This window comes from Taeniopygia guttata, chromosome 2 (assembly GCF_048771995.1).
Source record: "Taeniopygia guttata chromosome 2, bTaeGut7.mat, whole genome shotgun sequence".
Classification (NCBI taxonomy): Eukaryota; Metazoa; Chordata; class Aves; order Passeriformes; family Estrildidae; genus Taeniopygia; species Taeniopygia guttata.
In genome coordinates this window covers 49,447,800-49,461,103 of record NC_133026.1, presented here as the reverse complement: position 1 = coordinate 49,461,103, position 13,304 = coordinate 49,447,800, and the positions used below count along the sequence as shown (strand labels likewise).

The 13,304-nt window shown below is 42.1% G+C and overlaps 1 long non-coding RNA gene across 1 annotated transcript; it reads left to right on the top strand.

The window, feature by feature from the left end:
* The first annotated feature begins 1,476 nt into the window (after positions 1 to 1,476).
* Positions 1,477 to 9,811, top strand: LOC140682650 (uncharacterized). The gene is made up of 4 exons (XR_012054635.1): positions 1,477 to 1,860; positions 5,095 to 5,240; positions 6,813 to 6,850; positions 9,429 to 9,811. It is a non-coding gene; the product is annotated as an uncharacterized lncRNA (long non-coding RNA).
* The last annotated feature ends 3,493 nt before the right edge of the window (positions 9,812 to 13,304 follow it).

Sequence of the window (13,304 nt, the reverse complement as noted above, 5' to 3'; positions counted from 1 at the left end):
ATCTTAAATAATTACATTGGTTAGCTTACATCTGTTTTTCTCATATATGTACAGGTTGCCAAAGTAGGAGTCACATTATTTCCTTGAAAATTCCCTCCCTGCTATCCAGAGCTGCTGTTCCAGCCCATATGGGCATAACCAAGCTCACTGCTTTGGGTACCAACGGTGACAAAGCTGTTGAGAAACTGCCAGTGTGAAAGCCTTGGCAAGGCTTATACAATTTGTCCTCGTCCACATTCAACACAATGCAGCTTAAAGCTACTGGAAGTACAAGCAAGTCTGAATTTTCCCCTGCAAGCCTCCAGAACTGTACATTTATGTGACTGTTCCTCAATGGTTTCCACTTCTCCCTTTTCAGAGCCTCTTACCAGAGCAGTACAGTAAGAGCGACCCTCTGTAATTCAACAGACTTCAGCCCCACTTTGGCTGTATGTGAATACAGGTGGCAAAGCTATTTTTATGCTTATTTCCATAAGAAAGCATATTGCTCTCTCACCTCATTCTGTGAATGGCAGCTGCTACCAATTTGTGATCAGTATTCGCAGGTGGGTTGTGGGTGACCATGTCTAAAATCAGTCACATGTAGGCTGGGAAGTGTTAGGCATTTACACTTCAAAAAGAAAATGTCCTTCAGTGAATCTTATCCATTCTTTTGGTCTTCCAACTCTCTGACTATTATTGAAAACTGTTCTTCAAAATCCTGCCTGCCTCCTGTTAGGGAGCCTGAGCCTTACCTCACGTGGCATCTATGGGAGGAACCCATTGTTTTAGTGGATGAACCAGGAATGGAGGCAAACATCTATGATAGTATTGGCATTGCTGTTACATTGGCCTTGTGATTGTAAGGCAGCTTTTAACTCGTGATTCATCAAAACTGAGTATTTGTCATGTGCCTGTCTGAGATGGTCCAGCTTGGGAACAAATTTTATGTTATGCTTTGGCTGTTTGAGCAGGGCCTGTGTAGGAGGGAACTGTAGATGCCTGAAGGGATTATGTGGAAATCCCATATTTTGAGCCTGCTGGTGATGCCATGAAGAAATAAAACCCACACACAGGATCATACAGATAAAGATGCAAATACAGTGCCTGTGTCTAATTTGGCTTTATGTTGGGGCATCAAATTGCCTTGCATTTCTTAAAATTTTGTGCCTGTTTGTCAGTCCCACTTCACTAATACTGTACTTCACTAATACTTTTACTACTTCAATTTTGAGTATCCTCCTTTTGCAAATGAATATTATGTAGAACTTTCTACACAGGGAAACTGATGAAAATGGGGAGACAAATAAAAAGGCTAATACTTTTTATTTCCAATCCCTTCTTCTCATGCTTATGGAAGGACTTTCCTGATTGAGCAGCATCACTGGAGAGCGAGGCATTTTTAACCTAACTTGCTACTTTGTGCTGAAAGTGACTTCCCTGCACGAAAAATCAAGAAGAAAATACAGGTAGAGACAGGAAGACAACAACAAAGAATTACAGGGGCAAATTCCCGTTCACAGCTTTTGAAGCCATCTTTGCAATACTTCCGGATCTCATTGTAAGGGCACAAAAGGAGAGCGAAGCAGAGAGCACTGAGGAACAGAACTGCTTGGGAGAGGAGGGGATTCTTTCCAGACACGAAGGAGAAGTGGGATATCAGGCTGCAGTTTGCTGGTCCGGCCGGGGCGCGCCCTGGGGCGGGCGGGCACCAGGACCCCGCCGGGACCCCCGCGCCCAACGCCGCTGTCCGCGGTGCTGAAGCTTCAAGGGACGGCGGTGGACGGGGAGCATCCGGCAAAAGGAGAGTTTTGAGTCTTTTCCGTGCAGGCGATTCATGAGGAATTCCGCAGGCTGGCTTATGCTGAGGTGGTGGCCGCGGTAGGTCTGTGCGGGCTGCTGGTAAAGCTTTGGTAGTCGGACTGCCTCGTTGGCAGCGCTTGTATCTGGGATATCGGTTCAATGCAGACAAGCCCAGACAAGGAGCTATGGCATAAGTCCAGCTTTGACAGTGTAAAGAGTTTAGACTGAAGCGTATCCAAGGCTGCAGCCTGCATCCTGAAAGCAAATCGAAGTAATGGCACTGTTGGGGTCTCACATATCACAACTCTTTATTTCCTGCAGCAATGAAATGGCCACATTCCCTGCTCACTCACCCTACCACACACACCCCCACCTACCCTCCTTGGCCACCCCTCACACTCCAAAAAAGAAAAAAAAAAGCTAGTATCACTTGCTTGTTTGAGAATAGTGCTTTTTTAACAAAAAGAGTCAAGTTCTTTGTGCCCTCTTTCAAATCTGTTGCATGGTGCTGACTGGAGCCATTGCAGCAGAAACATTACTTGGAATCAGCAAGGAACTTAATGAGGCTGTTAGCTGGATTTTGTAAGATAAACAGGAATGAGCTGTGTGTGTGTTTTGCAGGGTGGGAAAGGTGTAAGAGCAGGAATGCTTTGTGTTTAAAAAACTCAGCTCTTCAGGTCACTTTTAATGTGTATCCTTGACCACATATAGTTACTGGAAAGCAGGAGTATACACAGTTTATGGCCATGTTTAAGATCATGATCCTACCTGCTAGCTAAGGCACAGAGTGAACAGCTGGGAGTAAGCTGCTGCTGGGCTGAGCATTAATGTGCTCACCAGCACAGTGCAGGTAAGAGGTACTGCTCACCGTCCCTCGGAGTGGGTTAAGCCTTGATCTTCCTGGGTGTCCATCTTCTGACTCTCTGCATTTCTCAGAGGAATTTGGTTCTTTTTTGGTTGTCATTAGCCAGGAATATTTACATGACTGTTTCTGACTTCACAGCTTCTTTCTTTGGGTTTTACTGGGGCTTTTTCATTAGCTTATCTTGCTCATTTTAGTTTGCTACACTGACAGGGAATATTTCTGACTAAACTTAAGCCAAGGGACCAGGCAAGACTCAGGTCAGATTCAGCTAAACCTTAAAAGAAATGGCTATGAGCTCCAGTTCCACTCTTTGAGGGTTTGATCTCTTTTGTCATTGATGCCATTGTTTTATTGATAATTAGGTTGAGCATCAAGCTGAGTCTCCACTTACGTCTCTGTCTAGTGGGCTGCAACAGGGTTTGGAGTCTTAATGGCAGCCCTCAAACCAAAATCTGGTATCACAGTACATGCAAACACCAGTCTATTTAATACCCTGACTATACAACTGGACCTCTAATATCATCATAGCCGACCTTCTTGATCATTTTTAGCCTCTTTAGTATTTTATTAGCATCTCGTTTTGGACAGTGATGGAGATATAATGCAGAGCTTGATATAGAACAGAGTTCAGTGAACCTTTGGTCTGACATGGTAGGGCTGTGGTTTTGATATTCCAAGTCAGGTTGTCAGCTGATTTAGAGCGCCAGAGACAGTTCTTAAAAGATAAGAATTCAATATCCTAGTTTTGTTAATTGACAGATTTTACAAAAGCATACAGGTGCCTGAAGTCTAAATTAATTGCTGCTCCTGTAAAATTTAATTGTGTTAGGAGCTGAAACAACTAGAGCACATCTGTTTGTTACAGGTGCCTGGAAGTTTTTTCACAACTTCCTCTAGCATGTATGTTGGAGATTGGCAGACTGGGGGGATATTTGGTGTAAGTTGATGCAATCTTTGATAAAAACAGGCTTCCTGAAAATATGCAAAGTCTTCTACACACTGAAAAGTAAAGGGACAATATTAAAATAACTGCTGGTCTTGGTGTTGACAGTGCGAATTTTACAATGGATACATATCCAGTCTGTTTACAGAAATAAACATAAATATTTTCAATTCACACCTTGCTTTTCAACTCAAAGGATCCCCAGCTAGTTTACAAATGACATGGTTTGCTCTACATGGCACTGAACTGCAGTCACAGGAACTGTCCAATAATCTTTATTGGTGCTATCTGGCAGTCCTGAGTGAATCTGTAGGGATTGTTTGGGAAAGCAGAATGTAAACCACAGAACTGAAATATAATCAAGACCCAAGTGTTTGAAATGTTGTAGCTAATAGTTGTTATTATTTCACATGTCAGTCTTGAAAAGTTAAAAATCTTGGAAGACCAGGTCCTGTTTCCTGTGAAAAACAAAGAAATAAAAAGGCAACAAAACTCTCCTCCCACAAATTAAAAAAAAAAACAAACAAAAAACAAACACCCAAAAACCCAACCAAACAAAAAACAACCCAGCCAACCAACCAACCAAAAAAAAAAACCAAAAAACAAACAACCACCAAAACAATTACATTTAAAATGAAAACATTTAAAAACAAAATGTATGAAATTTAACAAACACAAGTGCCAGATTTTATATCTGGCATGGGACAATCCTGGATGTATGAACAAACTGGGGAATGAGAGGCTGGAAAGAAGTGCTGTGGAAAGGGACATGGGGGGTTGATGGCAAGTTGAATGTGAGGGCACAGCATCGCCAGCTGGGTAAGGGAGGGGATTGTCCTGCTCTCCTCTGCACTGGAGCAGCTTCACCTCGAGTCCTGGGGGCAGTTTTGAGCACCACACTATAAAAAAGCTAGTAAGTACTTAGAGAGCATTTACATTACGTAAAGGAGGGGATGAGAGATATCACTAAGCATAGGCTGTCTGAGGTGCTCAAAGTCCTTTGCAAATGACTCTTAAGGCAGTTTGGAAGTGGTTCTTCACTACATAAAATAATGATTATGATAAGAGCTACTATGCTGACTTCCTTTCCTGAATTCAGGAAGAGCCCAGAGTAGGAATCCTTAGTGCATTATTTCCTTATCCTTGCTTTTACAAAACTGAGCTCACTTCCTGTTTAAATAGACGTTTTCCACTCACACTTCACAGCTGTAGGGCAAGATACATGACTCGAAATCACAGCCATCTTCAAAATAGTACAGTTATTCCAAACAGCACAATAATTCCAATGAAAGAGCACAATAATTCACAATGGTACAATTAATCAAGAACATCCACTGTGGAACATCCACTCAAAGGGCTTCAACAGCACTGGGATTCTGGACCCTGCTCTTTTACTCCACTGAATTTTTAGGATAAAGTGCAAGTGACTCCACTGCTTTTATCCCTGTATACTACAGTAGGTTTGAAAGAATCCTAACTCTGAACTTCAATGTCTGTAAAATAGGAATCACCAAAAGGAGGATTCCATTTCCCTTTACCTGCTGTTCCTGCTTCCTGCAGGACCACTGCTTGCCATGGAAACACCCATGGCTCTCCAGCCAGTCTGGGCATGAAGCAGATGACCAAAATGCCTGCAAGTCATCTTACAAGGTAGCATGAGATCTTGGTAATGATCTGTGAGGCTGCAGCCTTTAACTATTCTAAACCCTCTCCCTTTGGGCTTAACATCTGCAGGGCATTCCGGGCCAGTGGGCCAGGCTGCTACAGAGCTCCAACAGAACAAAACTGGAGCAGAATCCAGCAGTCCTGGATGTTTTCAAATGTTAAGATTCCAAAGAATGAGTTGGCAATCAGAAACGTGGGGCTGTATGTCAGGGGGTACATCTTGCTGCAAAAAATGGAGGTCAGGCTCCAAAATAGGTCCGAGCAAAGTTCAACATCGAAGTGGGCAAGAAGTAACCTGAAACCACTCCATCTTGTGGAATACTCCTGAAGTGAATTCTGTTTCTGCTTCTGGTTCCTAAATGTCACCGAAATGGTGACTTTTCTTTGTTGCTTGTTTTCAGAACTAATAAAGATGAGAAAAGCATTCCAATTCTCAGTTGGTAGCATTAGTGACCAAAGGTTATGTTCACTTTTGTTCCTTCATGTCCTTGTTTCTTCTCAGTGTTCAGATTGGCATACAGGGCATACTTGTTTGGAGTGTTGTACTCTTGGATCCTTTCAGAAATGGGTTTTTTAAATTAGCTTTCCAGAAGGTTGCATACAGTTGCAAACTAAGAACGACTGCTACTGTGATGTCAGCAGAAAGTGGCCTTGCCATGCTACTGCAAACAATGTTGCTATGGTGCATGGAAAGCCTGACTGACAAGAGCACCCCTTTGATGTGCTTGTTGTAAGAGGGTTCTCCTGATCCAAGGGTTCTCAGCTGATAGTCTGCCCCTTGGCCCTGGGGATCCCATATTTTCACTTTTCAGTGCACAATCTGCAAAACTCTTGCCTAGCACCACGAGAAATGTTCAAGCAAATCTTTGCTGCAGTTAGTATTTTTTTTCCACTGGCCTATACTTTCTACTCTTGCCCAGACAAAGTCTGGCTGGTGACTCACTTAGCAAGTAAGTAGAGTTTTTTTCCTAGGTGCATCTGATCTGGCTTTTGTATCAATGTGTTGTTCATGCTATCCCTTAGTAACTGAGTTGATTTTGAAATTAAAATGCCATTAAAATACTAAGACTTTGGTAAAGCTCATGTCAACAGCTTCAGCCAAAAAGGGGATGTCTGTAGCTTTCTCATGGGGTGTGGGCAGCTTTTGTAATTGAACTTGCAGGGGTTCTTTTCTGTGCATGTGTTGGCCTGTGGCAGTGGGTCTCTAATTTCTTCAGCTGATAGTTCAACAAAGATGACTTCCAAAATGCAGACTGGCAGAGCTTCTGAGAAGTCTGTCTAAAGACTCTGCAGTTATCTCCAGAACTGAAGTAAAGCAACTTATTTTCTAAATTCTGTGATTAAAAGATTTGATGGTCTGACTTTACAATGGGTTGAGTAAAAGAACAACCTAGTATATTGTTCTGTTTTCTTGCTTGCTATGTAAAAGAATCATTGGTACTGGAGGGATATCCTGGAAGAAGAATGCTCTTTATTTAGGTTGACTCATTTTGTGGGATTCCCCACAAGAGGCAGTTTTCTAACAACATCTCTTTTATTTTCCTTTGCCCATTACAGGTGAAGTCGCACATGGATACAGAAAAGCCCGTGCTTCGGTGAGTGACAAAGTAACCTCTGACATTTCAAGCATTTCAAAATCATGGAGCAAGCCATGAACTTTGCCTGCTGCAATAGGAGCCAGCCTTGTAGCCTGAAAGGAAGTTCTATTTCAGTGTCTGTGCATAAGCACAAAAGGGACTGTTTCGTAATTTTCTCTTGAAGAGCTTATAAGTAGATGAAAGTCTGTTTTTGCAGACAGAAAGTTGCTTGCTGTTTGTTTTTAGCCACGGTGTAATACATTATTTACAACAATATGCAGTTCTGTCTACTTAGCCCACTCTAATTTAGTCCCATTTATGAGGGGGTTTTGGCATGGCTTGAGATTGGAGAAGGGTCTCTTTCTTTCCTCAACTCAAGACTGCACTGCTTATGGAATACAGCCCACTGGATGTTTTTTTTTCCCAGTTATGGTCCTAGATACGGAAGAAAGCACATTTGCATTTCTAACCAGACACGAATGAAGAGTGTGGCAGAATATTATGTGGAGATGCAGGCTTTCTGCTGTAGCTCTGGAGGGTTTCAGCTTTCAGCCATAGGATTTGTACAACTAATATCAATCTTTTTGCCTGGATGAGAATCTTACTCAGATGAAAAAGCAGCAAGATCAGTCAGTGCACTTTGAAAGGGCCCATCTGATGCAAAGCTGTCAATAAGAACATGAGGTGAGAGCAGGCCCAGCCACTGCCAGCTCTGAGCCCCAGCAGAGCCCCAGCAGAGCACAAAGCAGCCTCAGCATTGGCGGCCTGGAAGAAGGAGTTGGTAGCAGCAAGCAGCAGCTGACCAGCCCTGGATGCTTGCCTCTTCCTGGGACCAGACCATTCATCCTGTATCAGAGCCAAACTGGCCGTGGGCTGCTCCTGAGGGGAATCGTAGCCGTGCCATGAACTGCACAGCCTGGTGGGACTGGCCACCTTGAGTCTGTGCAGGCGTAGAGAAGCACCAGAGCGAGGGGAGTGGTGGTGTCACTGCTGAGGAGGCTGCTCTCCTGGGAGACTTGCAGCTAAATATTAACTTTCCTGGAAAGCACAACAGGCCTGATTTTTCAAATGGCTGGTGAGGTGAGCTGCTCTAGTTTCCTGAACAGGGGATCCCCAGGGGAGGCTGAGAGAGCTGCCAGGAGCCTGCAGCTGGCACAACAGTGGCTCACAGGACTTGAGTGTTTCAGGAGCAATGGGGGCCAAATGTCCATCCCCCCAGCCCCATAAGAAGTTCCTGGGCAGCACCAGCATCCAGGGCAGGGAAACAGGCTTTGGCACATCAGATCATGCAGAAGTGTGTACAAAAAGGGCACTGAAGCTTTGCCAGCTTGACCAGGGAGCAGCAGTAACTGATGGGGAGAAAGCCACAGCCTCTCTAAGCTCTGCACCCACCACGACTGATGCAGCCATCTAGGGAGAGCTCTATGGGATCCTGCAGACCCCCAGGTATGAGCTGCAGGCTGTGCTCTGCTTTTAGAGCAATCCCAGGTAGCTGCAGTGAGCACAGCTCTAGGACCTGAGCCCAGGAACTCCTCCACTTAGTGCCAGAGCTGCACTCTGGGAGGAGGTGAGTAGTTATACACTATATACAGGTGTGTATCTGTACACTTATCTATTTATCTGACCACTTAGTGCAGTATAAATTAGAGGGGTTTTCCTCCAAGCTTGGTGTTCACAGCCCACCCTTGTGGCCAAATCCAAATTCTTTCTCAACTGTTCAGTGTTTGGACAGTTGGCATGGGCTGATCCGTGTTTGTGCTGGATGTTGTAATTGCCTGGGCTGTTGAGAGTTTTCAAGCTTATTTTCTTCCTCTAGCTCTCCCCCTTTCTGAAAAGAAGGGCAATAATTAAACACTCTTTGATTTCCAGGTTGTTGTAGCCTAAAGAGGAGCTGCCATCTTCCAAGGGAGAAAAACAGGGAGATACATTTGAGAAGTCAAAGAATACCCCTTGTTTCTTTGCAGGATGTTTGAGACATATGAAAGTTGTTCCTCTTTCAGCTAGAAACTTGCTGCTTTTGACTTGAATCAGATTTAAAACTTCCAAAGCCACCTGAGTAAGGCTGAGGGCAGTAGGATGATCACCCCTCACAGCCCAAAGGTCTTATTGAAGCCTCAACTTTCAGAAGAAAACTTTGGCAAACCCACAGCGAGCAACATTTCACAAAAGTCAGAAAAACACTTCTAGGTTTAAGAGCATTTATGGAATTAAAGGAATTAAGAATGGAGGTTTATTTTTTCTAAATTCCAGGGTGTTTGACACAACAAGAGGAAGGAACATGTACATGAGAAGCCATGGCCTGTCGGAGGAAGGGTCCCTCCCCAAGATTAAAGCTCAGTTTTGGGGTTTACTAGGGGTAGAAAAAGTTTGATAGGGAAACTCATGAGATTGCTTTTCTATCTAGTATATTGGCAAGGATTATTGATTAGTAAATGTAAGAGTTTAGGCGTTGCTATGTTTGGTCTTTTTGCCTTTATTAAATAATGAAATTAAAAAATGTTACACTCAAACCAGACAGAAATTCAGAAAAGTAGAACTGACCAATTGAATTAGAAATAAAGGAGTTAAAATGCCTGGGTTATTTTCTCACTTCCAGGATGACTGCCACAATGAGAGGAAGGAACACTTCTGTGAGAAGCCATCACTTGCAGGAAAAGAAAACATCGTTTGTCAAGACTTAAAGAAGAATTTTGGGGCTAACAGGACTTAAAGATGGAATGGGGAACTGAATAAGCTTTACTATCTGCTTTTGTCATAAACCTACAGTCGTGTGCCACATTCCAGATCTCGCCTGCCCTGTTTTTCAACATTTGTTTTCTTTTTTCTACTTAATTATGTAATTGTGTTTTGAATAATGAATGTAAGAGGGGTTGGGTTGGTTATGTTTTATAATGTGTTTTTATAATGTTTTATAATATGTTTTATTATCTAGTTTACTATAAGTAAACCATATAATAAAAGTTTTATTAAATTTCATAATATGTTTTTTGTTAGTTAAACCCAAATTTCTTTGCTTCCTTCATGTTCCAAATGCAGCACTGATTTGGAAAAAACACAGGCACTCACTTTCTTCCCTTTGGAAAGAACCCAGCCCCTTGCTCAGTGGGTGGGGAGTATGAAGGTGGATCATTCTTCCTCCAACCTGTGGGATTTTATAGTTTCTTCCTAAGAATTCTGAAACATAAGCTTGAAACTGCAAACCCTTCAAGCCTGGGGACTGACCCAGGTTTAACTTGCTGTTGCATGGAAACTCCTTTGCTTTCCAGTTGAAATGTAAATGTTTCCTTCATTTTGCTATTTCAAATCCTTTTGCCATGGGGCTCCCTGGGGGTGGATGCCAGGGTGTTGCCTAGTTTATTTTACCACCCTGTGCTGCTCCCTGTATTCCCTGTGGTGCTGCAGCCCCTGCTTCTGTGGCTCCCTCACTCCTGGGAATCTGATTAGCAGCACGCAGCACTCAGGTTTCAAGCCTCCAAAGACAAGCAGCAGTTTTTAGTCCAGTAAGACAGAGTGAGACAGCCCCAGATCCCACTGCACCATCCACGGTCTCCTGCCTGCCTGCTTGTTTGAAATGAGATAACTTTCCTGATTATTGGTTTTAATTAACTTTTTGATTAATTGTTTTAACAAACATAAGTAGTGTATTAGTCTTTAGCCATGCAATTTTCCATTTTAGCCAGCACGTAGCTAAGTTTTTTTTACTGACTGTTATTGTTAGAGTGTGATTATTAGATCTCAAAAAACTTTAAGTTGAACTAACTCTGATAAGATTCACTGAAAAAAAGCCCTTGGGAGTTAAAGGCTGGACACCTGGAATCCAGAATTTATAGCCCTCCAAGGACATGTGGAAGTAACCAGAAGATAAAGAAGAGACTAACAAAAGTGATTCAACTTGTTCTGGAGACCCTCTGTCTAGGAAAAAGATAATAAGAAAACTAAAAATGTGGACTAACTAGCATGAGAAGTGAGAAAGCAATACACAATAGAAGATAGAATAATAATTGATGCAAAAAAAAGGTGTAATATATAACAAATGAATATTAAATTATTTGCTAAAAATGTATAAAAAACTGAAAAGTTTTGAAAGTCATGTGCATCTTGGTGGAGCACGTCACCCTAGAATAAACTAATGCCTACTCCCTAATACTACAAAAACAGTGTCAGAGAGTTTCATTTATCTTTATGGTTTTGGCAACATACTGGCAAGTCTCTGGGAATCAGCTGGCAGGAAAACTCCAGAGACTGTCAGTGAGTAAGAGCAGGAGTGACTGTGGGAGCAGGACAACAGACATTCAGCGGGAGTAGTGGCAAAGTGAGCAACATCCACATGCACACACAAACCAGACTGCTGGACTCTTCCTCCTCCTGTGGTGTGTAAGCTCCCATCTTCATCTCTGTTACCCAATAAGGTTTAAAAATGGGATTCAGAGTGTTTACAACCATCTGCCAGGAAAAAGAGGAGAATCCCTATTCCATGCAAAGACAAAATGCAGAGTCCAGGCTGGCAGTGGACTGATGAACAAAAGGCTGGCAACAAGCCAAGATTCAAAGCCTGGATGGGGACACGTTGGTGCTCAGGCCTCCTGTGGAAAGGAATCAAACACCAGTGACCTTTGATGTTTTATTTTGGTTTGGTTTGGTTTTTGGTGCTTGTCTTCCTACGGAAAAGAGGATCTGAGGTTCTAGGTTTCTCGGCCATTCAAGAAGTGTGAAATAATAACAACTACTTAGATACAACATTTCCGGCATTTGCACCTGCAGGTGATTTTGGGCTCAGAAGGGCAGGCTCAGCTCAGTAATTCATGAGAGCCCCTGCTATAAGGGTAGCCACTGCAATGAAGAATTCTTGAGCAGTTCACCAGCCTCCATCCTGTGGCTGCCTCTGCTGAGAAATGTAGACAAACAGTCCAAATATTAAATGTTTCTAAGAAATCATTTTCTTCATGACTGGCCATTTAGATCACACACCTACATAAGCACTGATATGCAGCCTAAGAAAGCAAAGGGATAGAGAACTATTCTTACTAGATCCAGAAAGCACAGGGCTAAATGTCATCCAAAGGAAAGGTAAATACTGAAACTGTCAGTGATAGTAAAAGGGTTTTAAAATCATGGGGATTTAGGGTTAAAAGGAAAAATAAGTTTAGTAGGCCCTGGAAAAATAAACACCCTAAGCACATGAAGAACTTGCACTTGCTAGAACTGCAACTGTGTAGCTAGTACATGATAAATTATATAATTGTTAGATGTGATGATTGTTTAGTAATTAAATATAATTACTGTTTAATCATAAGAATAATAATAAGAAACTGTGGTCAGGTACCTAAGAAAGATCATGAGAAACTCATGTCAATGTATACAATAGAACAATATAATTTTAATAATTAATATGTAAGTTATATAACGATAGAATATAAAATATGTTCAGCTTGATAGCCATGTTGGAGTCAGATTTAGGTCTGGACCCCTGATTCCCAGAGCTCTTAATAAAAGCACTTGCATATAATCATATCCTGTGATTATGTGTGTTCTGGAACACTAACATCAGGGGCTTGTGGGTTTTTTTTGTTATTTTATGGGGTGTGGGGTTTTTGTTTTGTTTTTAATTACCTGTGACTTCTCAGTTTAAAAATAAAAAGAACAGACAAAGATCTGAGCCTTCACTATTTGTCTAGTTTTGAAGCCATTTTAAATGGCTCTACACAAGTTTTTTCCAAGCTGGAGGGTTCTCCAGACCCAAGATTGTCACTGATCAGTGCATGAGTCCACCAAGAACAATGGAGTGAGAGCAGCTGGTCCAACTCGGATTGTGAAATCCGGGAGGCTGCACATTGTCATAATGCAAATAATCTTTATGTGTCAGACCGAAAGAACAATTCTAAAGAATTGCTTGATTAGATTAGGAACTTTCAAGTTCTTTGGATCTACAGCCACAGCTTTTCTCACTTACTAATGATTATTAGTTAATTAACGTAGCTGGACATCAGAAAATGACCCAAAGCACTGCACGGAACCAGCGGAGGACACACTGTTGGCGTTCTATAGCTCTATAGCTAACATTTGAAGTACACTTTTCTGGCAAATATCCAAAAAAATGCAAACCACTTCCCTTATAGATCTTCCATGTTACTTTTCTTGAGGAAACCAAACATCGAACAGCAACAAGAGGCGGAAATAGTACTTAAAATTCTGCAATGCCTTCTAACATCATATTTAAAATTCCAGCTTAAAGGGAAATAATGTCCAGAATTCTAGGAGTATTCCAACAATGCACTTATTGCTCGTCATCACAATATGAATATGTGGAACCCATGTCACAGATTTTGTAGATAAACACACACCAAAAAAATTTTGAAGAGTACAAAAGATTCATTTAGAGCATATATTTTCCAAACAAAACACCTAAATTGCGGATGGCGAAAAAAGCAGTTCTCATAGACACTGGGAAAACACATCAACGAAAAGCTTCCTC